Source organism: Chelonia mydas, chromosome 1 (assembly GCF_015237465.2).
Source record: "Chelonia mydas isolate rCheMyd1 chromosome 1, rCheMyd1.pri.v2, whole genome shotgun sequence".
NCBI classification, from domain to species: Eukaryota; Metazoa; Chordata; order Testudines; family Cheloniidae; genus Chelonia; species Chelonia mydas.
Window position 1 is genome coordinate 92544979 of NC_057849.1, and position 27230 is coordinate 92572208.

Below are 27230 nucleotides of genomic sequence, written 5' to 3' on the forward strand. Positions count from 1 at the left end.
TGATTTTATTTTCCTTACACAAATACAATACACAACAATGCATATCTTTCCTCCAGTAGCAGCACCTAGTCAGAACTGACTGTAGTTAAGATTGTAAGACAGCGTTTTTTTCCATTATAACCCATATTCTCTCATTTATGGCTCTGTCATAAAAAAATGTTTAGGTTGACATTGGCATACAATTTCCTAATATCTTTAAACATTGGATTAACCTTTTTAACTATTCACGCAAAGTGACTGTGCAGTGTGCCAAAAGGTACACAGAATATGCACCTCTTGCAACCGTTTAAAGATGTATATATGCCTAAAATGGTGGTTGTGTGAAATATATGCATTTTAATGGGATACCAACCTTCATGCTTAAGAACATAAACCAATCACTAAGGGCCTGATCCAGCCACCATTGAAGTTAATGGAAAGACTCCAATTATATTTCATGGGACTTGGATCTCGCCCTATCTGGTCTATGAAGAAACTTCCTCTTAGTCATGTTTTTGCATAATGGTGTATTATTTTGCAATATTTGGTACTGCTGCAGACAGGATTCCTGACTACTTGAACCATTGGTCTGATTCAGAATGGCAATTCCTGTATTTATATGCACAGGAAACAGCATTGTGGAAATACACAATTTACTGGAAATGTCTTAGCATTAGGGCTGTCAAGCAATTAAAAAAATAATTGTAATTAATCGCACAATTAATCGCACTGTTAAACAATAATAGAATACTATTTATTTAAATATTGTTGATGTTTTCTACATTTTCAAATATATTGATTTCAGTTACAATACAGAATACAAAGTGTACAGTACTCACTTTATATTTATTTTTATTACACATATTTGCACTGTAAAAAACAAAATAAATAGCATTTTTCAATTCACCTAATACAAGTACTGTGGTGCAATCTCTTTATCATGAAAGTTGTACTTACAAACATAGAATTATGTTATGCAAAAATGCATTCAAAACCAAAATAATGTAAAACTTTAGAGCCTACAAGTCCACTCAGTCCTACTTCTTGTTCAGCCAATCACTCAAACAAGTTTGTTTACATTTGCAGGAGATAATGCTGCCCTCTTGTTTACAGTGTCACCTGAAAGTGAGAACAGGTGTTCGCATGGCACGTTGTAGCCAGTGTCACAAGATATGTATGTGCCAGATGTGCTAAAGATTAATATGTACCTTCATGAGGAGAGAGTCCAAAGAGCCAGATAATCCTGCTGTAAGAGTGCCAATGCCTGAGACGATGGGGCGACCAGGATTTCCAGGTTTATGGATCTTGGGTAACAGATAGAATACTCCTGGTCGGGGCTCTAAGAGTGTGTCTGTGTAGATTTGTTCCTGTTTGTTGAGCAGATGGTGTAGTTTCTTTTGGTACGCCTCAGTGGGATAGGTGGATAGTGGCCTGTAGAATGTGGTGTTGAGAGTTGCCTGGCAGTCTCCTGTTCATTATCCAACCTGTTCATGATGACTACGGCACCTCCTTTGTCAGCCCCTTTGATTATAATGTCAGAGTTGTTTCTGAGGCTGTGGATGGTATTGCGTTCTGTACGGCTTAGGTTATGGGGCAAGTGATGCTGTTTGTTCACAATTTCAGCCTGTGCACATCTGTGGAAGCATTCTATGTAGAAGTCGAGTCTGTCATTTCGATCATCAGGAAAAGTCCAGGCAGAATTCTTCTTCTTGTAGTGTTGGTAGGAGGGTTCCTGTGGGTCAGTGATCTGTTCAGTGGTGTGTTGAAAATATTCCTTGAGGCGGAGATAGTGAAAGTAGGCTTCCAGATCACCGCACAACTGTATCATGTGCATGATTCAAACTGTGATTAATCACAATTAATTTTTTTGAGTTAACCACATGAGTTAACTGCAATTAATCGACTGCTCTACTTAGAATCATAGAAACGTAGGACAGAAAGGGACCTCTAGAAATCATCTAGTCCAACCCCCAGCACTGAAGTGAGACCAAATATACTCAGACTATCCCTGACAGGTGTTTGTCTAACCTGTACTTAAATATCTCCAGTGATGGGGATTCCACAACCCTACCCTTGGAAGCCTATTTCAGTGCTTAACTAACTATACTTTATAGTAAGAAAGTTTTTACAAATGTCCAACCTTAATCTCCCTTGCTGCAGATTAACCATTTACTTTTTGTCCTACCTTCAGTGTACATGGCAAACAATTGATCACTCTCCTCTTTATAACAGCCTTTATCGTGTTTGAAGACTATATTTTTACAGTATGCCTACATTTTTGAAATGTTATTCTCTTCTAAGAAATAGCAGTGAGGGGGGGCATAGTGAGAGACAGATGGGAGGGTAGTGACAAAAGGGTGAATTCTGATTATTTTTAGAAGTTCAGTTTGATGTATAGTAGTTTTTCAAATGAGTTATAATCCATGGACATGAGAAGAAAATTAGTACTGTATACTGTGGTATCCTGTGAACCAAATTTGATTTATATAGGCTTAAGAAGGTTTACTATTGATTTCTAGATCAATGAAACTCCACTGAACTGTACAAAAATTATAACTTTTAAACTTTCACTTACAAGAAAACCAACAACATTCAGCTTCTTTCAGATAGCAGTGTGCAAGGAAGTTGGCCAGGTCTGACATCTGAGAACTGTAATTTGCAGAATTCTATGTTCTCTGATAAGTGAGGCCAAATTTTCCAACATGGGTACCTAAAGTTCAACTCTTAAAACCAATTTCAGTACCTAAGTACAAGTAACATCACTTTCAAAGGTGTTCAGTGCCCTCCAACTCACTTTGATTTCAGTGGGTTTCATGATGATGCAACACATGAAAATCAGGTTCTATATTTACATGACTACATAATGATGTAAAAGCCAAACTGTAGATACCTGTGTCTGAAAACTTGGCCTGTGTCTGCTAATGCACATTTGCTAATTCTCATGATGAAAAAATAATTCTCTTGGTACCGTATTTGGAGCTTTTCTTAAAGCCACACCTGCATAAATGTGAATAGAATCTAGCTCCTCTTAGTTGTAGAGAAAAAGTTTTAATATGTGAGCTCTGAGGGCTATGAGACCGGAAGGAAAACTAAATGAGAATTTCAAAAACAACAGCTTTTAGATTCATTCTTAAGCCAATCCACAATTTTGAAGGGGCCCAATGCCTGCTTTTTTTAAATGTGTGGGGTTGGCAGTTCTGCATTTGTGAGGGCAGAGTTTGGCATACTGTAGTCAATAGAGCAATGCTGATTTACACCATCTGATTATCTGACTTGCAGTACTTCGTCTGGGTGTGCAATGTTTAATGTACTGAAGTAGCTTAACTCCATTTTTGAGTTTTCTGATCACTTCATGATTTGGCATCAACCGTGGTAGACACGCTGAAATGTGACTCTCCTCTGGGATTCAATTTCATTAACAAAGCAAAATAAGCTAAATGGAAATATCTGCAGATTATTTTATAAAAGCTATTTTCAAAATCAATTCTTCCAAATGCCATTTCTGTAATAAAATGAGGCTCAGCAAAACTTCCAGTAAAGAAAATGGTGCACATATCTATTTCCTCTAGCAAAATAAGAATAATGCAGCAACGGCATCACATCACTATGAATTAAGATCCAGAATATGACATAAGAATATATCAAAGGCTGTTAAGATGATGCCACATACATATGCGCAGAGAAGTAAATTAATGCTTGATAATGGAAACCCTGCCTTGGGTGAATGCAAGGTGTATGGTACAATTAGGACTAGCTGTGTATTGGTCATTGCCAAGCCAAAAAAAAAAAAAATTGAAGATTGTGCACTATAATATAAATGTAATGCAGGAGCTAGCAGAAAAGTAATAGTAATTCTGCCTGGTGACCTTATATGACAGTGATTCCATTTCAAAATAAGCCTAAAGGGTAAATGTAAAGTGAATGTGATAATACTAAGATTGATTACATTGCTCTAAGTAGGGAGATTTAAATGGAAGAAATGCTCTTGAACTATCTGCTGATTTTCCTTCCTTCCTTCTTGCTAGTAGGACTTGCTTTCAGTTGCCATTTCATTTCTTATTTTGCTCAAGTGAAACAGTAAGAAATCTTCTTTAATTCAGGAATGCATGACCTCATCTCCTGCTGCAAAAAGGTTCCAGAGCTCAACTCCTACTCATTAAGAACACTGATTGATTGATTGTCCTTCCAACTATTACTGTACTAGTATTAGTCTTCAGGTAGGACAGCAGATTAAATTAATTAAAATTCACAGGAGTGCTTTCTGTTGTACAAGGCAGTTTTCTGCGCAAGCTGAATTAACAGACAAGATCTACTCTTCTATGCCTTTGAAGTTACTGGCAGTAAAATAAATAATCTACTTGATTATGGTGCTGGAAAAGCTATGGGATTGGTTAATGAAACATTTTTGTGTATTTAAGATGTTAGACTGATGTTTTTTCTAAACGGTGATCAATGTAGGATTATAGTAAGCCCATTGTTGAGGTATACGCTATAAAACCTTTAGAACCCTCAGGGACAAATGTACAATCAGAGGTGGATTGTGAGGAAGTTAATGGTTTAATTATAAGGACTATTTGAAGGTATGAAATAAGCTGTAATGTATGAAAATAAAATCCTGATTTATGGTTGCTTGACAAATTCCTAAACACATCATCATGAAGGTTACATTTTGTAATCTACATATAAAATGCTGAAACTCTACCAAACTGAAGCTGAGTATGGATGTGGTTTCTAATGGGAACATCAAAAATGAATATTTACTTGGCTAAAACAAATATAACTTTAACACAATTTCTGAAAACACATATCCAAAGGACTGGCACTTAGACTACAAGCACATACCGCCGACTTTAACCTAAATACAAATGTATTGCTCTGAAGTTACAGCAACAGCACCATTAGTGGCAAGTAAGTGGACCCTAGCTAAAATCAAGATGTAAAACCAAGTGCCTGGGTATGGAGTACTGAGGTAATATTTTATATAACTCTAATATGGTCCCCCTTTTTCCTGCACCTCATCTTACTTCTCTACTGAAGTGCAGGCCAAAGGTTTCAGCAGTTCTCAAACTGTGGGTTGGGATCCCAAAGTGGATCGTAACTCCATTTTAATTGGGTCACCACAGCTGGCCAGTGCTTGGGGTCAAAGCCCAAGCCCCAGAAGCTGGGGCTGAACGCTTCCAACCTGGGCAGCAGAGTTCAGGTTACAGGCCCCATTGCCTGGGGCTGATGCCCTGGGGCTTGGGCTTTGGCCCTCCCCTCCCAAGGCTCGGCGGGGCTCAGGCTTCAGTCTGCCCTCTTAAGGTCATGTAGTAATTTTTGTTGTCAGAAGGGTACAGCGGTGCAATGAAGTTTGAGAACACCTGGTACTAGCTTTTCAGGACTTAAAAAACAAAACAAAAACATTATGTGGAGTTAAACTGCTAACAGAGAATGCCTAACAATGTCTTAAGGAAATATGTTTATATAAAAAACATCTCCAACTAGCATTTGGAATACTTGTGTAAACTTTGCTTAAACTACTATTATGCAGTTAAATCCATTGGGGTTTTCCCAGACAAACTTTCGTGCCCTATTGCTGTTACATAAATTTCACTTGTAAGTTATGTCTTAATGCAGACACATACACACTCCTCACCTATCTTTTCCCTGAGATGACTTCTCAATCTCTGCAGTATGGCATCAAAAGTGTCTGTCATGTAAACTCCTCAGAGCCAGAGGAGAATGGCAGTCCCACAGTTCCTCTCCAAAGTCCTCAGATTCTCCTTAGCAAAACCAGCCCAAAGATCTTCATGGCCAGCAGTAATTCCAGTTTCAGAGTCAATAGTTGGCCATCTCCTTAGCTTCCAGTGAGACAATCTATAGTCTGGATCCATAGTGGAACAGGCTCTGGAATGAAGCTCTCATAGCAGAAATATCCTAGTCTTGCATCCAGTCACCAACTCCCCCTATTTATAACCTTTTCCCCACTGAGGATGGGCTCATCTCTTAGACAGTGGATATATGGAACCAGCTAGACAGCTTACCCTTAATGGAAACTCTCTGCACAGTTTCATAGACAGCTACTGAGCATCATCATCAGGACAAATCCAAGTGGGATATAGCTTCCTTGTAGAACAAGCATCACCCAGCTTGATCTGTAGCTAGATCTTGAGGTGCTCTGGCTGGATATTCAGTTTATAGTACAATAAGATTAACAATTATGGACAATAAGGCTTTAGTTAAGCACATTATTGCCAGCCATGTAGTGGCATTCCTTGGTAAACACACTTCTTAATTTCTTGGTCTTCCATCCAACTAATATGTCCATGCCAAGAAAGCTGCCAAAACCAAACCAGTGTTGATGGAAGCAGTTGCTGGGTTTGGCTACAAATATCCTCACTGATGATTTGTGTCCTGCCACTTAATATGGAGCAGCTGAAAAAGATAAGAATTGAAAACATCAATCCACCACTCTTCAGCCTTTCTTCGCTCCCATGTTTCATTGCTATAGTTGGTATAATTATGGTTCTATAGATCCACAGCTTCATAGCAGGCTTGTCACAACATCCCCACAGAGGTCACTGAAGTCCCCAAACATGGCAGCAGCTGCTGTTATACAAGTGTCCATATCTTTGGAGCATCCTCCAGCATTGTCTATGATTCTTCCTTATTACTTGACAGTTGCCACATGCTCAGAGTCCCATCTAGACAGGTTAACACTAAAATGGTTGTAATCTGGTACATGGCCAGAGATTTAATTTTACTTGGAGTAATGACCAGATTACTGCATGCTAGCTCCTGCCTAACCCGTGCAGCAATTCACCAAACTGACACTTTTTTTGTGAGGGCTCAATCTCAAAGCCGGGTGGTGTTCAGCTCAAAGCCATCGACAGCTGCCTCCTCAAGCTTATCCATCAACCAACTGATGGTGATATTGAGCAATGACGTGACTGCGACGGGTTGGATTACAGAAACCCCCTTGGGAACTGCCAATTGATATGTTGAGACTACTTCTGCCCCTGCTGTCTTGCCCTGGCAGCTTGGGACTTCAGTGCCCTGCCTGGTTTGAGCCAGACCCGCTAGCCTGCTGCAAACCCAGACCCAGGTCTGAACCATGTCCCCTAACAGCTGTAGGCTTAACTGAAAGCAGCGTAAGAAGTGTTCCTGTCTCTAACACTCAGATGCCCAACTCCCAATGGGGTCCAAACCCCAAATAAATCTGTTTTACCCTGTATAAAGCTTATGCAGGGTAAACTCATAAATTGTTCACCCTCTATAACACTGATAGAGAGATATGCACAGCTGTTTGCCCCCACCCCTAGGTGTTAATACATACTCTAGGTTAATTAATAAGTAAAAAGTGATTTTATTAAATACAGAAAGTAGGATTTAAGTGGTTGCAAGTAGTAACAGACAGAACAAAGTGAATTACCAAGCAAAATAAAATAGAACATGCAAGTTTATGTCTAATATAGTAAGAAAACTGAATACAGATAAAATCTCACCCTCAGAGATGGTTCAATAAGCTTCTATCACAAACTGTACACCTTCCTAGTTTGGGCACAATCCTTTCCCCGGTACAGTCCTTGTTCCAGCTCAGGTGGTAGCCTAGTATTTCTCATGATTGCAGCCCCCTTTGTTCTGTTCCACCCCCTTATATGGCTTTGGCAGAAGGCAGGAATCTTTTGTCTCTCTGGGTCCCGTCCCCCCTCTACCCCCTTCTAAATGGAAAAGCACCAGGTTTAAGATGGATTTCAGGACCAGGCGACATGGTCACATATCACTGTAAGATTCCAAGCCTTCATTCCTCCCAGCATGACTCACAGGAAGGCCTGCAAGCAAACAGAGCCATCCACAGTCAATTGTCCTGGTTAATGGGAACCATCAAGATTTCAAACCACCATTAATGATCCATACTTTGCATAATTACAATAGGCCCTCAGAGTTATATTTCATATTTCTAGTTTCAGGTACAAGAATGATACATACATACAAATAGAATGACCACACTTAGTAGATTACAAGCTTTGTAAGGATACCTTACAAGAGACCTTTTGCATGAAGCATATTCTAGTTACATTATATTCACACTCATTAGCATATTTTCCTAAAATCAGTGACTATGACTTAGGCCCAGTTTCTGCACAATTAAAGTTAATGGAAGCTTTGCCGTTGACTTTGGTGAGCATGGGAGCAAGCCCTAAAAGAGCATTTGCTTTCTTCAGAGATGGGGAATTTGGAGCAAGATAGGTCACTGTTGTGGCATTATTTAAAGCAACCCTATCCTCATGCTTCACACATTTCCAGAGGCAATACGTGCTTCAAAGAGAGGAAGGGAAGACTTCTGTGCCTTGCCTGGATTGCATCAAGTGCCCTTAGATTTTGACTGTATGTATGCCCCTTGAAGCCTATTTGTACAATGAGGAAGTCTAATGAAAATGATAACAATACTATATCCTGAATACACAACCTGTCTGTGAACATTTCATTTTTAATATTGCTGTCAATACTCATAATCAGGCTCAGGCTTCTAAATGCCCTTAGGACAACTAGATTCTCTGGATATCAGCCTAGCTGATATAAGGGCTTGATTGTGTGACCATTACAGTGAGTAGTACTATCTTCTTCCATGATTAGTTCCATTGTTTGCAGTGGTTTTTCTCATAGAATAGGGTGTTACTCAAGGCAGGTAAGGGTGGTAGAATTTGGCTCTGTGGTGACTTGTTTATTTACCCTCCTACCATTAGGTTATTTTTTATATATATTCATAGGTTTTAACGCCAGAAGAAACCATTTTGATCATCTAGTCAGACCTCCTGCATAATAGACTCTAGAAAGTCATTGAGTAATTCTTGTGTTGGGCCTATAACTTCTGGTTGAGCCGCAGCATGCCTTTGAGACATCTATTCTCATGTTGATTATGCATAATAGAAACCCATGGAACCTTTCTCTTTTTCCCCAGGAAATATTAAAATGCCATTTTCCTTACTGATCTCTATTTTACCCTCCAGAACAAGAGTTCTGATGACTCTCTTGTGGCATGTAATGCTGTCCATGTGGGCTACTTGGATGTTTTATATAACATCTAATGCTGAAATGGTTTCATATCTGCAAAAAATAAATTATTGTTGTAGCTGACTCTGGCTTTTGCGTAGTGAAATTTCACTGTTCCTAAAGGTAAAAGAATATGATGCAGTGGGAGAAATGCAGCTGCTTATCAATTTCTCCATAATACCAATTGGTTCTACTTTGGGGGAATTCTTACAGGGTTTTTGGCTTTTCCACAGATTTGTATTATACTCATTGTAGGAGGAGGAAAGCGTGTAAAATACCATATGCATCTGTTGTGAAGCAAAACGTGATCTGAGTGGAGTTTTTTTTACTGAAAATCAACTTCTTCCAAGTACTCAGTAGAATACCACCACTGGATTTTGTTCCCTTTAGTAAATTCACAAGCAGTTTGAACTTTAGCTGCCTTTTTCTCCCTTCTGCCCCAGCCCTTTTGCATGGTTGCAGCAGCTGTCCAAAGCAGTAAGTGAATGATTCTTTCTCAAGAACACATCTGGTAACTAGCACTGTACTAACAATGTTGTGCAGTACTGATTTTATGGTCAGTGGAGAGTACTATAAAAATTAGGGATTGTCAGATTGGTTTTGGGGTGGGGAGGGAGGAATATGTGAAGCAACTTCAACCTTGGCATTCATATCGGAACACAATCTAAAACTTTTTATCAAATTATGATGTTTGCACTTAAGAAAAGCAGGAACATATAAATCAGTTCTCAAAGTTACTGATATCTGACTGTACACCCCAAGAAGAAATAATATTCAAAGACAACTGCCTCTGGACTACTCCTTCATCCTTCCCACTCAGATACATTTCCTAAACCACTCAAAGCCAAGTTCAAACACACATGTTCTAGCTTGGTTTTGTCTATGCAAATACACTTTCCATTCAGAGATCCTCTCCTACCTATAATTCAAATGTCTGCAGGCCCAGTAATTGTCTTCATCTTATTGTCAGGAATCATATAATCTTCAGTATTAACCCACAACAATATGTAAGTCATTAGATTTTGTAGAGACAAGATGCATGAGAACATAAAATGGCCATGGTTCATCTAGCCCACTATCCTGTCTTCTGATAGTGGCCAATGCCAGGTGCCCCAGAGGGAATGAACAGAACAGATAATTACCAACGGATAGATCCCCTGTCGCCCAATCCCAGATTCTGGCAAATGAGGTAATATCTTTTACTGGATCAGCTTTTGTTAGACTGTGTGTTCCTCCAAATGTACACAAAGTACTGAGGATATCTGTGTCGGCATGCAGGTTGGGAAGCAGGAAAAGATGCAGCACATGGTCATTTTTATTTAGATAACTATAAAATATAAAATTATATGAAAATGCTGTTTTCCCCCCCTTTTCCCTCTCCTTACAGCTGAGTTGCTGTTTTGCTCCTCTTTCCCTACTTCTTTTTTCATTTCGAACTACTATGTCACTATTTTGTCTATAGTATCTTCTCTGGCTGTTGTTGCTTACCCCCAAACAACTATTGCTACTATGGAGCTGCCAGTGATTAAATACCATGTACATTACCTAAGTTTCTGACACATAACTTCATTTCTAAGAAGGTGTATTTTTTCAATTGGGTGAGATCATATCCACAAAATACAATGTTGTGGTGCCAACACAGCAGTGACTATAAATCCATATGAGGTTATAATTAATATAAAAAATCAGATGCACACAACTTTGATCTGTATTGGACAAATACATATCTTTGGTGATTATCTTTTTATCTTGTCTGGTCATTTCCATGTAGCTAAGATTTTGGCACCATTTTCCTTCTTAGATTCATATTTTAGGAATTGTTTCCTGAGTCATTTCATATTTCTTCCTACTGGTTAGAATGGGAGAAAGAGCAGTTAAGTATTTGACTATGTAAGGGAACGTTGGCAGGGCACACCCATCTTTTTGGTTTCATTCATCCCATATAAAAATGGCACTGTGTTCTTTTCTGCATGAAATATTCATGTCCTGCAAAAACTGAGAAGCATAAGAATACAATTTCCCTGTCAAAAATATGACAGGCCCCTACTCTGAAACTATATACTAATAATGAAGCACATGTCCTGGTCACATCGCATGTGAGCAACCTGACCATGACTGGTGCTATGCACAGCTCTCTATTACATTCTGTAATAATTTAATATAAAATTCATATAACTGGAAGGATTTTTATACATAATAAATATTCAAATGCGTTAGGCTTGAGGTTTTGTGAAAGTTCTGTTACGATTTAATAATGTTGTTGCTTCATATTTTAACAGGTTTTTAATTTATAAAAAAATTACCTTTTTAGTTTGATAAAATGTTAGCTAGTATTTCAGACTCTCTCATCCTCCTTACATACTCCCTTAAACTGAATAGGAGTATTGTTTGAGTGAGATGTGCAGGATCAGGCATATGGTTTTGTTGCTTAACAGCAAGTCATAAGAGCATCTTTAAAAATTCAAATTATATTATACAATGATTAATGTTTGATTAACCTCATCTGCCTTATAAAGCTGTCAGTTTGGAACAAGCCCTTATGGGTAGTGACTGACTTACAGTCCTTTTTCTCATCCTATCTGCAGTGACTTGAACATTATGCCCCATTTTTAATTTAGGTCCGGCAGTAGCATCGCTAGCTGTGATCCTTATGTGGACAATGGATGTAATCCTCATCCTGCAGCAGTCCTCCAAGATACCATCTCTCTTTCTCCACCTTTATAGTCCTTAGCTATATATAGAGGTCCTGAGCCACTGCAGGCACCAGTTTGAACCTTTCCATCTCATGGTGCTGTACTAGAACTCACTCTTGTGATCTCCACCTCCAACTAGTCCAGCAGTGACCTCCATCCATTCTCAGACGCTTCACCAATGACCACTCCACTAACATATTCACATAGAATGAGCTAAATTACTAGTGTTCTTTGCTTGGACTAAGCAATCTACAGGGGAAGGATGGAGGGGACACCTGGCTGAGTCCAGGTGGCTATGCTACCAGTGCAAGCCACAGAATATGAGGCTCCTTTCCAGACTAGCCTGCAACCGTCCCCCGCCCCATTGTAGGTTTCCTCACTGGCCTTTTCATTGGTCCCATAAATGGCCTTTTTTTCCTGATTAGATATAATCTCAACCTAAAGTGCAAATGCTCTGAACTCTGTTGTGATGCTGCTGATGAAGGGGGTGGGGTAGGAGGGAGAATGGAGACTGTCACAGGGTGAGAATGGAGACTGGATGCATGGGGTGCAATAACACCAGAGCCATGAAGACAAGGGACTATTACCACATTCCAGGATGTACAGCTCGGAATCATATTAGGCCTTTTCTGCCACCATATTGCATAAGTCTCATGTTTAACTTACTATTCACTATCACCTTTCCATCTTCCTCACCTCCTGTAAGTGTATATGTTAAATTATTGTTCCCTCAAGGGAGTATCAGCAGTACACTGCCTCCGCCTTGATATAATTGGCACTTTCCTGCAGTCAGAACTAGCTAATCTTGTCCCTAGTGTTTAATGTATATGCAAGAGTCTTTCCCCCATCCATTACAGGGGAAAAATAAAAGGAAAATTTAATATTGTATGATTATCAATATTAGATGGAAATTAAAGTTGCACCTCTTTTTTCCACAGTAACTTCAAAAGAATGATCTGAATAACAGATGTTAGTATTAGAGCACGTGCATGCATATACACACAACCCACCCATGTTAGTAGCCTTTAGGAGAAAAGAGTGAGAAGATAAAAGTAGTCCAGCAGACTGAGTCCTCAATCCTCCAGAGACTAGCATGTATGCTTAACCTTATGCCCTGTGAATACTTGTCCCACTGAAACCAATGGGCCTACTCACAATGTGTAAATTTAAACATAGGAGTAATTTTTGAAGGGTCCTGAGTTCCTAGACAGTGTCTTAAATGTTGTTAGTTCTTAGATCCCACAGCAGTTGTTGAACAATACTAAATACCTAATTAGATGTTCCCTATTCTTTGTATTTATTTACCATAAAGGAATATTTTAATTGTTTAAACTATTCTGAAATCAAAATCCCACATCCATTTTGCATTTTGTTTGCTCCACATTGAATCTATTCTATTTTTAAATCTACTGTATTTTCTTCCTTTTAAAATAAAAACAACAAATATGGAGAGCAGAACAGTGTTTCAGGTGCAGTTTCATGATTACTGTAAAGTAGCCCTCTAACCTCTCTTAGCCCTGGTCTACACTAGGACTTTAGGTCAAATTTAGCAGCGTTAAATCGATGTAAACCTGCACCCGTCCACACGATGAAGCCCTTCATTTCGACTTAAAGGGCTCTTAAAATCAATTTCCTTACTCCACCCCTGACAAGTGGATTAGCGCTTAAATCGGCCTTGCTGGGTCGAATTTGGGGTACTGTGGACACAATTCGACGGTATTGGCCTCCGGGAGCTATCCCAGAGTGCTCCGTTGTGACCGCTCTGGACAGCACTCTCAACTCAGATGCACTGGCCAGGTAGACAGGAAAAGAACCGCGAACTTTTGAATCTCATTTCCTGTTTGGCCAGCGTGGCAAGCTGCAGGTGACCATGCAGAGCTCATCAGCAGAGGTGACCATGATGGAATTCCAGAATCGCAAAAGAGCTCCAGCATGGACTAAACGGGAGGAACGGGAACTGATCGCTGTATGAGGAGAGGAATCCGTGCTATCAGAACTCCGTTCCAGTTTTCAAAATGCCAAAACCTTTGTCAAAATCTCCCAGGGCATGAAGGACAGAGGCCATAACAGGGACCTGAAGCAGTGCCGCGTGAAACTTAAGGGGCTGAGGCAAGCCTACCAGAAAACCAGAGAGGCGAACGGCCGCTCCGGGTCAGAGCCCTAAACATGCCCCTTCTATGATGAGCTGCATGCCATTTTAGGGGGTTCAGCCCCCTACCCCAGCCATGTTGTCTGACTCCTTCAATGGAGATGGAGGCAACACGGAAGCAGCTTTTGGGGATGAAGAAGATAATGATGATGAGGTTGTAGATAGCTCACAGCAAGCAAGCGGAGAAACCGGTTTTCCCGACAGCCAGGAACTGTTTCTCACCCTGGACCTGGAGCCAGTACCCCCCAAACCCACCCAACGCTGCCTCCTGGACCCGGCAGGCGGAGAAGGGACCTCCAGTGAGTGTACCTTTTAAAATACTATACCTGGTTTAAAAGCAAGCATGTGAAAGGATTAATTTGCCCTGGCATTCACGGCTCTCCTGGATGTACTCCCAAAGCCTTTGCAAATGGTTTCTGGGGAGGGCAGCCTTATTGCATCCTCCATGGTAGGACACTTTACCACTCCAGGCCAGTAACACGTACTCGGGAATCATTGTAAAACAAAGCATTGCAGTGTATGTTTGCTGGCGTTCAAACAACATCCATTCTTTATCTCTCTGTGTTATCCTCAGGAGAGTGAGATATCATTCATGGTCACCTGGTTGAAATAGGGTGCTTTTCTTCAGGGGACACTCAGAGGTGCCCGTTCCTGCTGGGCTGTTTGCCTGTGGCTGAACAGAAATGTTCCCCGCTGTTAGCCACGGGGAGGGGGGAGGGTTGAGGGGGTAGCCACGCGGTGGGGGGAGGCAAAATGCGACCTTGTAATGAAAGCACATGTGCTATGTATGTAATGTTAACAGCAAGGTTTACCCTGAAAGAGTGTAGCCACTCTTTTATAAAATGTGTCTTTTTAAATACCGCTGTCCCGTTTTTTTTCTCCACCAGCTGCATGTGTTTCAATGATCACAGGATCTTCTCCTTCCCAGAGGCTAGTGAAGATTAGAAAGAAAAAAAACACACTCGTGATGAAATGTTCTCTGAGCTCATGCTGTCCTCCCACACTGACAGAGCACAGACGAATGTGTGGAGGCAAATAATGTCAGAGAGCAGGAAAGCACAAAATGACCGGGAGGAGAAGTGGCGGGCTGAAGAGAGTAAGTGGAGGGCTGAAGACAGGGCTGAAGCTCAAATGTGGCGGCAGCATGATGAGAGGAGGCAGGATTCAATGCTGAGGCTGCTGGAGGATCAAACCGGTATGCTCCAGTGTATGGTTGAGCTGCAGCAAAGGCAGCTGGAGCACAGACTACCACTACAGCCCCTGTGTAACCAACCGCCCTCCTCCCCAAGTTCCATAGCCTCCACACCCAGATGCCCAAGAATGCGGTGGGGGGGCCTCCGGCCAACCTGCCACTCCACCACAGAGGATTGCCCAAAAAACAGAAGGCTGGCATTCAATAAATTTTAAAGTTGTAAACTTTTAAGGTGCTGTGTGGCATTTTCCTTCCCTCCTCCACCACCTCTCCTGGGCTACCTTGGTAGTCATCCCCCTATTTGTGTGATGAATGAATAAAGAATGCATGAAAGTGAAGCAACAATGACTTTATTGCCTCTGCAAGCGGTGATCGAAGGGAGGAGGGGAGGGTGGTTAGCTTACAGGGAAGTAGAGTGAACCAAGGGGCGGGGGGTTTCATCAAGGAGAAACAAAGAGAACTTTCACACCGTAACCTGTCCAGTCATGAAACTGGATTTCAAAGCTTCTCTGATGCGTACTGCGCCCTCCTGTGCTCTTCTAACCGCCCTGGTGTCTGGCTATGCGTAACCAGCAGCCAGGCGATTTGCCTCAACCTTCCACCCCGCCATAAACGTCTCCCCCTTACTCTCACAGATATTGTGGAGCGCACAGCAAGCAGTAATAACAGTGGGAATATTGGTTTCCCTGAGGTCTAAGCGAGTCAGTAAACTGTGCCAGCGCGCCTTTAAATTTCCAAATGCACATTCTACCACCATTCTGCACTTGCTCAGCCTGTAGTTGAACAGCTCCTGACTACTGTCCAGGCTGCCTGTGTATGGCTTCATGAGCCATGGCATTAAGGGCTAGGCTGGGTCCCCAAGGATACCTACAGGCATTTCAACATCCCCAACAGTTATTTTCTGGTCTGGGAATAAAGTCCCTTCCTGCAGCTTTTGAAACAGACCAGAGTTCCTGAAGATGTGTGGGTCATGTACCTTTCCCGGCCATCCCACGTTGATGTTGGTGAAACGTCCCTTGTGATCCACCAGAGCTTGCAGCATTATTGAAAAGTACCCCTTGCTGTTTATGTACTCGTCGGCTTGGTGCTCCGGTGCCAAGATAGGGATATGGGTTCCGTCTATGGCCCCACCACAGTTAGGGAATCCCATTGCAGGAAAGCCATCCACTATGACCTGCACATTTCCCAGGGTCACTACCCTTGATATCAGCAGATCTTTGATTGCGTGGGCTACTTGCATCACAGCAGCCCCCACAGTAGATTTGCCCACTCCAAATTGATTCCCAACTGACCGGTAGCTATCTGGCGTTGCAAGCTTCCACAGGGCTATTGCCACTCGCTTCTCAACTGTGAGGGCTGCTCTCATCTTGGTATTCATGCACTTCAGAGCAGGGGAAAGCAAGTCACAAAGTTCCATGAAAGTGCCCTTACGCATGCGAAATTTTTGCAGCCACTGGGAATCGTCCCAGACCTGCAACACTATGCGGTCCCACCAGTCTGTGCTTGTTTCCCGAGCCCAGAATCGGCGTTCCACAGCATGAACCTGCCCCATTAGCACCATGATGCATGCACTGGCAGGGCCCATGCTTTGAGAGAAATCTGTGTCCATGTCCTGATCACTCACGTGACCGCGCTGACGTCATCTCCTCGCCCGGTATCGCTCTGCCAGGTTCTGGTGCTGCATATACTGCTGGATAATGCGTGTTTAATGTGCTCCTAATTGCCAAAGTGAGCTGAGCGGCCTCCATGCTTGCCTTGGTATGGCGTCCGCACAGAAAAAAGGCGCGGAATGATTGTCTGCCGTTGCTCTGACGGAGGGAGGGGCGACTGACGACATGACTTAAAGGATTGGCTTACAGGGAATTAAAATCAACAAAGGGGGTGTCTTTACATCAATGAGTATTTCAGGCAGGACTTCACGGAGGGTTCCAATAAAAAATGGTGCACCTAAGTAATTGTTATTGGAACAAGCAGGTTGGTCTGGCCTCTGATTGATACATGGCTAGATTTACCTCGCTGCGCCTTCTCTGTGAGTGACTGCAGTGTGAGCTAGAGGAATGAGTCCCCTAGACGGGGCGGGGGGGGGGAAGCAAATGAGTACAAAACAAATCTGGTCTATTTCTTGTTTTGATCCACTCCATCTATCTTTTACATTTTTGGCTGGCAGCAGACGGTGCAGAAGGACTGCTAGCCATCCACGTCTCATGGCTGCTCGGCAGAAGACGGTGCAGTAGGACTGCTAGCCATCCTCATCTCTTGCCTGCCTGGCAGAAGATGGTACAGTAGGACTGCTAGCAATCCGTATCGCCTGCCTGCTCACCATAAGATGGTTCAATAGGACTGAGTGCAGGACTAAAGAGAATGACCTGGTCAAGTCACTCCAAATTTAGTCCCTGTGCCCATGTCTGCCCAGGTGCTCCTGGCCGACGTGGCCAGGAGCACCTCGGACATGACGATGACGGCTACCAGTCGTACTGTACCGTCTGCTGCCACAAGGCAATGGGTTGATGCTGCTGTGTAGCAATGCAGTACCACGTCTGCCAGCACCCAGGAGACATACAGTGACGGTTACCTGAGCGGGCTCCATGCTTGCCGTGGTATGGCGTCTGCACAGGTAACTCAAGAAAAAAGGCGCGAAATGATTGTCTGCCCTTGCTTTCACGGAGGGAGGGAGGGAACGGGGGCCTGACAATATGCACCCAGAACCACCCGCTGCAATGTTTTAGCTCCATCAGGCATTGGGATCTCAATCCAGAATTCCAATGGGCAGTGGAGACTGCGGGAACTGTAGGATAGCTACCCACAGTGCAACACTCCAGAAGTCGACTCTAGCCTAGGTACTGTGGAAGCACTCCGCCGAGTTAATGCACTTAGAGCATTTTCTGTGGGGACACACACACTGGAATATATAAAACCGATTTCTAAAAAACCGACTTCTATAAATTCGACCTAATTTCATAGTGTAGACATACCCTTAATTGGTTAGGGTTTTCTGTGTGTACATCTGTGATGGGAGAAACAGCAAACCCTTTTTCTTCCCAAAAACAACCCTCATGGACTGAAGCCATCATAGAATCATAGAATATCAGGGTTGGAAGGGACCTCAGGAGGTCATCTAGTCCAACCCCCTGCTCAAAGCAGGACCAATCCCCAATTAAATCATCCCAGCCAGGGCTTTGTCAAGCCTGACCTTAAAAACTTCTAAGGAAGGAGATTCTACCACCTCCCTAGGTAACATATTCCAGTGTTTCACCACCCTCCTAGTGAAAAAGTTTTTCCTAATATCCAACCTAAACCTCCCCCACTGCAACTTGAGACCATTACTCCTTGTCCTGTCCTCTTCTACCACTGAGAACAGTCTAGATCCATCCTCTTTGGAACCCCCTTTCAGGTAGTTGAAAGCAGCTATCAAATCCCCCCTCATTCTTCTCTTCTGCAGACTAAACAATCCTAGTTCCCTCAGCTTCTCCTCATAAGTCATAAGAATTCCCATTTCAATTTCTTTAATAAAGGCAGGTGTCATCAGCCTAACTCTTGGAATAGGAAATCTCCAAGGGAAACTTGAACTCAGGGGAGTTGACTGATCACACCTGAACCCTTTGAAAAACACAAAGGATAACTTTGCTACATTCCTAGTACAGGGGTTTCTAGGGTAAAGAAGGCAGTTTCTAGGGCAAAAGGACATTCAGAGGGAACATCTCTCCATTTCCCCAGGGAGTTCAGGGTGTCCATTTGGACAGATCTGGAAAGTAAGCCCTATGTGTTGGGTTTTGTCTTTATTCTGTTTGAATAGTCAGGAGCACTGGGCAGGACATTTTAGTCTAATTTCCTATGTTAGATATCTTAATCTAACAAATGAGTCATCTCTGAGAACGAGGCTTTCTTTTGCTCATTGCAGAGGATCCTTTCTTGGTTTCTAGTGTGGGACTAGATGTCAGGCCACAACAACCTAGAAAAAATTGAGCTTCTGAGCAGCATTGCATTATGAACTCCTACTCAATCTACTATTCACCATTTCCCATCTCCTCCCCCACACAAAAACTTCTCTCTTTATTTAGACTGCTTCTAAATAACATTCCCCCAGAGTATATCTGTCCTATAAGTCATTCATTCTTCCCTTGGTTGTTTACTTTAAACCTTATCTTATTTTGATCTAATCAATATCCAAATTATCTAGATCCTTAGGCTTTTACCAGAGTGCAACATTAGCATCTTGAAGTTAGCAAGACTGTAATATTTCCTACATTTAGGGCAAGTAATATCACATGCACATCAGAAAATTTAAGTATAATGAATGGCAAATATCAAGGTTTTAATGGCTTCCACTGCATAGCACTACTTAATACATAGTCTTTCCCATTAAAAGTCGACATTTGTCAACAGTTATCACACATTGGTATCTGAGATTTTCAATTTCCCCTTATATTTAGAATAGGAAATAAGTTTGTAGTAATCTTTTGGTAGCTGTTAACAAATACTGACCTTTAATTACACCAGTACATATTTTATTGTTTACTATGTCTTCACTACCCGCCGGATTGGCGGGCAGCGATCGATCTAGTGGGGATTGATTTATCGCGTCTAGTCTAGACGCGATAAATTGATCCCTGAGCGCTCTCCCGTCGACTCCTGTACTACAGTGCCGCAAGAGGCACAAGCGGAGTTGACGGGGGAGTGGCAGCAGTCGACTCACCGCGGTGGAGACACCATGGTAAGTCAATCTAAGTACGTCAACTTCAGCTACATTATTCACGTAGCTGAAGTTGCGTAACTTAGATCGATCTCCCCCGCCACCCCACAAGTGTAGACCAGGGCTATATCTTCTGGATTTGTGTCTCACAACAAAATTGATCGTTGTTAGACAATATCATATTTTTCAGAATGTTTTGTATTTATGCTAAGTTGTATAACTATGAAGTATATGTCCCAGAATACTTCGTACTCATGCTAATCTTTTTTGTCAAAACTTACTAGCAGGTGAACTATATGTACACTCTGTTGTTTGTGTATGCAGAACCAGTCAGAAGCAATGCCAAATACAACCAACCTTGCCTAGCACAGTGTTTACTTCTAGGGATATTTGGATAATTTAGTACAGATGGCTGATCTTCAAAATATGTAGAAAACTAGATAAGAAAAGGATGAAAGGTCCCACATCTGTGAAATCGTCTATCTGCTGTAATCAAGTGAGGTATAAATATGGGAAAAATTTAGCAAATTTGGAACAGAGTGAAAATGTAAGCTGCAAGCCTGTTCTCCAGCTTGTGTGAAGTATTAACACTCTCTGTATTGCAGTGATTTCTCTGTATAATAAACTGCTCGAGCTAAGTTATCTGATGTCTCATCAACAAAAGAATAGAACCCATTGGTATTAATATTCTGTTCGTTCTCCACCTTCAATAGAGGGAATAAAGTACAAGTGGCTAGGTTGTATTTTTATCCAGGTTTTTCAGCGAACAAAACAGTGATGTTTGGGGGATCATCCAGACCAGTAAGGAGTTCTCTCACCACCTGACTTGAAACTTTATATTGCGTAATGCTCTGTTGATATGGTTTAGAGCCCTGATACCAGTATCCAGCCCTCAAGCATAAAGGTCTCACACTAGATTCCACAAGCCTAGTTACTCCTTGTAGGGTGACCCAAAAGCTCTTCTGGTCCCAGTCTCCACAAATCCATCTAATCCAATTTCTTATCTGCCAGATACTTGGACTTTTCCCCTCTTGGTTCAACAGCCCGCAGTTGTCAGTTCACTTTGGGGGACACATTTCGCACAGTTTGCACACCAGAGACTGGTTTGGGGTAAACATAAACAAAATGTTTATTCAATAGAAAAATCAGATTCAGAAATGAAATAGTAAGGAAAAGCAAACACATACAGGTGTATGTGTGTGTGTGTGTGTGTGTGTGTGTGTGTAGCTCCAGACAAGAGGGCTTACAGTGAACTGGCCCTCATGTAGTGAAGCAGCTGAGAACCAGCCCAAAGCCCGGAAAGGATAGAACAGCCGACCGGTGATGCCCCAGGATGGAAACCAGGAGGAGCCCTGCGTCAGGGAGTAATCACTTGAGAAGGAAAAAACATAGCCAGATATAGTAGCACTGTTGCCCAGAGCTGCACAGGGCTGTGAGTACTTGGGCTTGTGGTTTTGCACTGAGAATAGGGAAGAAGGCTGTAACTAGCTAAGTGGGGAGATTGTCACTCTGTGTGGGTTTGCAGAGAGCAGCCGAAGAAGACACCAGAGGAGTTTCTTGGAGAAAGTTCACTGGCACAGAAGATGAGCAGGAGCACCCAAGACTCACTGCCAGACTGGAACTCTGCTTAGGATTCCTGAACTCTGAATGTAGATGCATTGCTCGGTGTCTACTCTTTCATTGTGGTACCACTGGGCCTGTGGCGCCTCGTGTTAGGTTTAACCCTGCTTTATTTCTCCCAGTCTCTTCTCCCTTTGCTTTTCTCCATTCATCCCTCTGTAAATAAATGTTCCCTTTTCCTGTATTCATTGTGCTATTCTGGTGTGTTTGAGTGTGTGTCTGTGTGTTTACGTTAGGGGGGTTGGAAAAGGTGCCCCTGTGGTGCAAGGGAGTTTCCCTGCTGAGTTCCTGCACATACTTATTCTTAGCTAGAGCCACCTGCAGAGCAGAATTCATCTTAGCCATGAGGGTGCAATAGTTACACATACATGCACGCACACACATGTGTATGCATACATTCATAACCATACCCTCTGTACATATCTCATGATGACCATCAAGTTCAGAACATTACAAGCATTCATGAAAGACCTTGCTTGACATATCTTTGTACACAATATCATTGCATGCACCCAGTTGATTCAATTGTGTTTTTTTAATTTGGGGTTCAGATACCCCCTGTTTTCCTGTGCAAGTGACTGGACCCTTATGGTCACACAAACCAGGGCTGAAACTAATTATTACTATTTTGGAGCACCCCGTAGTATGGTAGATGTTTCTGAGGAAGAAGGAAAGACTAATACTTGCCTAAAGAGCATACAATTTATGTTCAGACAGCACAAGTGAAGGTCATAGACAGAAAGACAAATCTAGAAGGTGTGAGGAAAGGGTTAAAAATCACATAGTTACTTGACAAGGCAATGGGAGGATATGTACAGGTCTTTTACTGCCCCCAAAGGAAACACTGCAGCTTTGCCATTCCCTTCCCAGTGGTCCTGTGGAGAAAACCCAGCTGAACCAGACAGAAGCCTATGTTTTGCTTTTAATGGACTATCTGGAAGACTTAGAGTCAGCTAAGGGAGGTACTCTGATCTGGAAGCTGATTAGATTGACTAGTTAGGCCTGCCTGTTTTAGCACCTGCAATAGGTTAAGCCTAATTAGGCTTATCTTAAAAACAGGTTGGCTCAGTCTCTTGAGAGATTTCAGAGTAGCAGCCTGTTAGTCTGTATTCGCAAAAAGAAAAGGAGTACTTGTGGCACCTTAGAGACTAACAAATTTATTTGAGCATAAGCTTTCGTGAGCTACAGCTCACTTCATCGGATGCATTTGATGAAGTGAGCTGTAGCTCACGAAAGCTTATGCTCAAATAAATTTGTTAGTCTCTAAGGTGCCACAAGTACTCCTTTTCTTTTGAGAGAGAGATAGAGAAGAAGTTATGCTGTTGAAAAGCCCGGCCTGAGTGTTCTGGGGAAATGTAAGTGCTATTTTGAGGATTGGCTTGAATATTTCACTTATATTTTGGCACCTGAGGACTATAAAACTGCATGTAAGGAATACACACTCACTTTTGCCATGTTCTGTGATTTTTTTTTGATTAAATCAGAATTCCCGAAATAAACACACACTCACACTGAGGTGTGTTTGTTTAAATATGAGCCTCTTTTGAGCTTTCTCTCCCTGGTTCTTGCACTGATGAGTATAGATGTTGGCACATTTATTAAACTAGGTTGTAGTGTGGGTTTTTTAAAATATCACTTAATGCTGCAGAGAAGAATTATTTAGGAGGGATTTGCATAATATGAAAGCAGTTTAGCCGAAGGTAGCAGTGTAGAAAAATCCTCAAAAGAAATGTTCGGTCAGTTAAATCTATTTTAAACATTTAAGAACACTTTAAAAATAATTACTTTTAAAATACACATGTGTGCACTTTAAGCCAGATTAATTCTTGATGTAATATAATAATTGTCAGTGCAATTACTCCAGTGATACCTTTGGCCCTATGTGTGTGTTCAATTATAGCTATTAACAACATTTCTATTAATCTATTTATTTTGGTGCCATTTTGTTGTCCTTACTGATGAAAGGTGTCTCAAAATGCTACCTGGCAACCTTGCTGTGGAGGAATGTAGAGAACTGTCCTGTTTGTATGTAGCCTATTGTGCTTGAAACGAACTTTACATAATTCTAATGTATTTTCCTGGATTGTCCATACTTACTGTATTGCTAAGGTATTAGTATGCATTTAGTGCTGTGTGTTAGAGAGTGCTTTAGAATCATTTAATGAGGTAGCCAAACAAACTGTTGTGTAATCTGTTAATATCTGCATTTGGACTATAATTAAGATACAGTGTTTGAAAATGCATATCTTATAGTTTTGTCTCATTAATTTCTGCTGATTACCACAAAACACTTTAAACTGTAATAGCTAAACAAAATAATTAAAATCATAAAATGAGCCCCTGGTGTCTATACTAGATGATCTAGGAGAATATAATTTACCTGGTTCTCTGATGTCCCTTGGTAGAAATATGTTAGCTGTAATATCTGGCCTTAATTTTGATATTCCTGACTTTTGCTACTAGCACGCTATGAATCAGAGAGATGATCTTATGGAAAAAACAAGGTTGTAACTCTTATTAATTAAATAATAGAAATGGTAACACGTGCAGGCAGATCATTCTTATCATGCTAAACTAAATTGCACCTCAAAAGCTTGTGGGAAAACTCCAATCTTTGCCACAGCTCTGGAACATATTAGCAGAGGTGGGCCATTCTGTCCAGCATGGCTGACTGTCTTAACCTGCATATTGGGAAAGACAATGGAAATGCAACAGTCTTTCACTTTGGTAAAAATAAGAACCCCCGTCCCCATTTTGAACCTGACTCTTCTCTATCTAGTGATCATAGATAACTCTGGCCATAAAAATCTATAAATCTGATAGCTGCCATTTGGTGTATTCTATGATGTGATGAGGCCTTTGTGTTCTATGCAGTGTGGAGTTTTCTTTTTCTGCCATGGAAGGATATGGACCATGAAAGTCAAATGCATTAAATAACGTTATGCATAGGTATAACAAGACACTGTGAGGTCTTCCTTGATATCTCCTCCCAAACACCCCAGGATGGGGGACCAAGTTAGGTATGATTATCTAATCATTTTTAATACAGCCATCACAGTGCTATCTAAACACCATATTAAAAATTTGAGACTCCTTTACAGTATGAAATATTGTACTCTTGATTGTCATAGGGCAGCTGCATTTATTTTGATCATCAGCCTTCATTATTTTGGGAAAGCGTCTCGAAAACATGGTGTCCATGCTCTGAACAGGGTTGGGCGTAAGGTCAGTTTGTTTTCATGCCTCCTCCTTTCCCCTTCCTACTGAGAATGCCTTGTGCTTTGGAGAGTTTCATCCTGGATGCAGCATCAATCCAACTGAACAGTTGTTCTGGTGGGTTGTGCATAGAGAGGTTTACAAGATATCCAGGTCCAGATCATATCTCATGAAGGACCTGAAAGAAAGATCAGGCCCGGACCTTAATCTGTATGCTGTAATGTACAGAGAGCCAGTGGAGTGTGCGCTCAGTGGCTTTTCCCACTGAATAAATGGGATATTAAGGCCTTCAACTTCAGCCCTAGAGAGAATGTTTCAATAGTCTTAGTCTGGAAAAGGCCTGGATTAGTGGCAGTTCCTATCTGAGAGAAACAGGAACAATCTCCTGGTCAGTTGGATGTGAAAGAATCTGTTTCTTTACCTGGATAGCAACAGTGGCTTTATTATTGCAACAATATGAGAATGTGGCAGGGCAGGGGTAAACTCCTTTAAGGCCCTGCCAAAATGCTGGCTGCAGCCTGCTCTCTGGCCAGGTGTAGAGATGCAGGTACTCAGCAGGGAGTCCAGCTGCAAGCCCTAATGAGGGCTGGCTCGGCGGAACATGCTGAGCTAAGTTGTGACAGCTGGGCTGAGGCACGAGAGGGCTATAAAAGCCCTGGGCAAACCTCAGTGAGGAGGCTAGCCTGGGAGGAGACAGGAGGGTGGTATCGCTGTCTCCTTACCAAAGAAGGAAGCCTCAAAAGCCAGGAGATCCTGGGGAGGGTCTGTGGGGCATTAACTGCTGGGGGATCTGGGAACTGCACGAACACTGTAAATAAAGACATTTGGGTGATCCCAAAAAAGAGGGCGTGGAAGATTCTTTATTATACGAGCCTAAACACAGGGTGCAGGCTCGAGGGAGAGAGCCTGCAGGAACCCTGTGACAGGGAAATATGTCTTTACATGTTATGAATTCTTACACTGAAAGCTCACCCAGCTTTTAAGAGTGTACTGAGTGGCCTACGAACAATTAACCACATCAAAAAGAAGCACCTCAGCAGGTCACTCAGAATATAAAAAGGAATGAATTCTGTGCAAGATTATGAACTGTGTGTGTATCTTTATCAAGCTGCAAACTCCATTTTGAAGGGGCAGCCTTTTGTAAAGAGATTTTTTTTTGTTAGATTTTAAGAAAAACTTCCTAACTGTAAGGATATTTAAGCACTGGAACAAATTACTTAGGGAGGTTGTGGAATCTGTCACTGAAAGTTTTTAAGAGGTTGTTAGACACACATATCAGGGATAGTCTAGATCAGTGGTTCTCAAACTAGGGCCGCTGCTTGTTCAGGGAAAGCCCCTGGCAGGCCAGGCCAGTTTGTTTACCTGCCGCGTCCACAGGTTGGGCTGATCGTGGCTCCCACTGGCCAATGGGGGCTGCAGGAAGGGCAGCCAGCACATCCCTCGGCCCGCGCCTCTTCCCGCAGCCCCCATTGGCCTGGAGCGGCGAACCGCAGCCAGTGGGAGCCGTGATCGGCCGAACCTGCGGACATGGCAGGTAAACAAACCGGCATGGCCCACCAGGGGCTTTCCCTGAATAAGCGGTGGCCCTAGTTTGAGAACCTCTAGTCTAGATAATACTTAGTCCTGTCTCGGTGTAGGGGACTGAACTAGATAACCTCTGAAGGTCCCTTCCAGTCCTACACTTGTCCTTGCATCGATGTTAGATGGAAATTCCAATTGGGGTAGTGATGATGACCTAACAATAGAGGGTTGTTAAAGCTGGATAGTCCTATATTTAAAAAGGAAGCTTCTTAGACAAAAGACTTGCCATGCCCAGAGTAACTGGTTTAGCAAAGATGAGATTGCCTAGCAAGAAAGTCCTTTGGTAGGACTCCATGATCATCTGTTCAGGGCACTCCCCTGGCAAGAGACCAGAGGGTTAAATAGAGCATCTCCTGCCCTTTATATTGTCAAGTTTCAGCCATTTTCACCAGCTTAAGAGGGAAGTTGCTGCAAGAGTCTCAGGGGACCCTGCTTACCTGAATGCAGATGGACCCCCAAGGGTAGGGGGAAATGTGTGTTGGGGGTTATTTTTGTATGGATGTGTGGCTTAAGTAAAGGGAAATAACGTTTTAACATGTAACACACCCACAGATGCTTTGTACCAACTGCCTCACGATCTCTCTTGAGAGAGTTAAACTGTAACCCAGAAGGCTCAAACCTTGGGATGGAGTTCTGGGAGAGCAGTTTTCAAGCTTTGGGGGATTCTCAGGGATCAGCACTGGTTGCAGGGGCTGGTCAGTTGGCCCATATGGTTGCAGCTGTCAGGAGGAAGTGTTGGACAGAGGGACTGAACTCCAAGAGAGTGCCTAGGGACCCCAAGATTGGGATAGTGCTTGGGATCTGTTCAGACTATGGAAGTTTAAAACACCCAGGGATCCAGAGGCTGTGATTTCCTTAGAAAAATCTGGTAAGAGGCCAACAAAGTGTGCTTGACCAGATCTGGGACAACTACTATTTTAGGAGCTTCAGGAAGCTGTGCATATTTATTTCAGGCAGTATGAGGGCATTGACCACATCTGCTGAAATGGAGATTTAAAGCTCGTGGTCCTCTGGTATTGGTGACACTTGAGCCGTCTGTAACATCTCACAACTTTTCCAAAGAGACTTGAGATAATG

The 27230-nt window shown here is 42.3% G+C and overlaps 1 protein-coding gene and 1 long non-coding RNA gene across 2 annotated transcripts in view; both read left to right on the forward strand.

The window, feature by feature from the left end:
• Window positions 1-27230, forward strand: part of GPC5 (glypican 5) — a 545513-nt gene that overhangs the window by 475121 nt on the left and 43162 nt on the right. The gene's annotated exons all lie outside the window — the stretch shown is intronic.
• On the forward strand, window positions 1199-21301 carry LOC122463640. The gene is made up of 4 exons (XR_006287198.1): window positions 1199-1348; window positions 15279-15285; window positions 15990-15995; window positions 21287-21301. It is a non-coding gene; the product is annotated as an uncharacterized LOC122463640 (long non-coding RNA).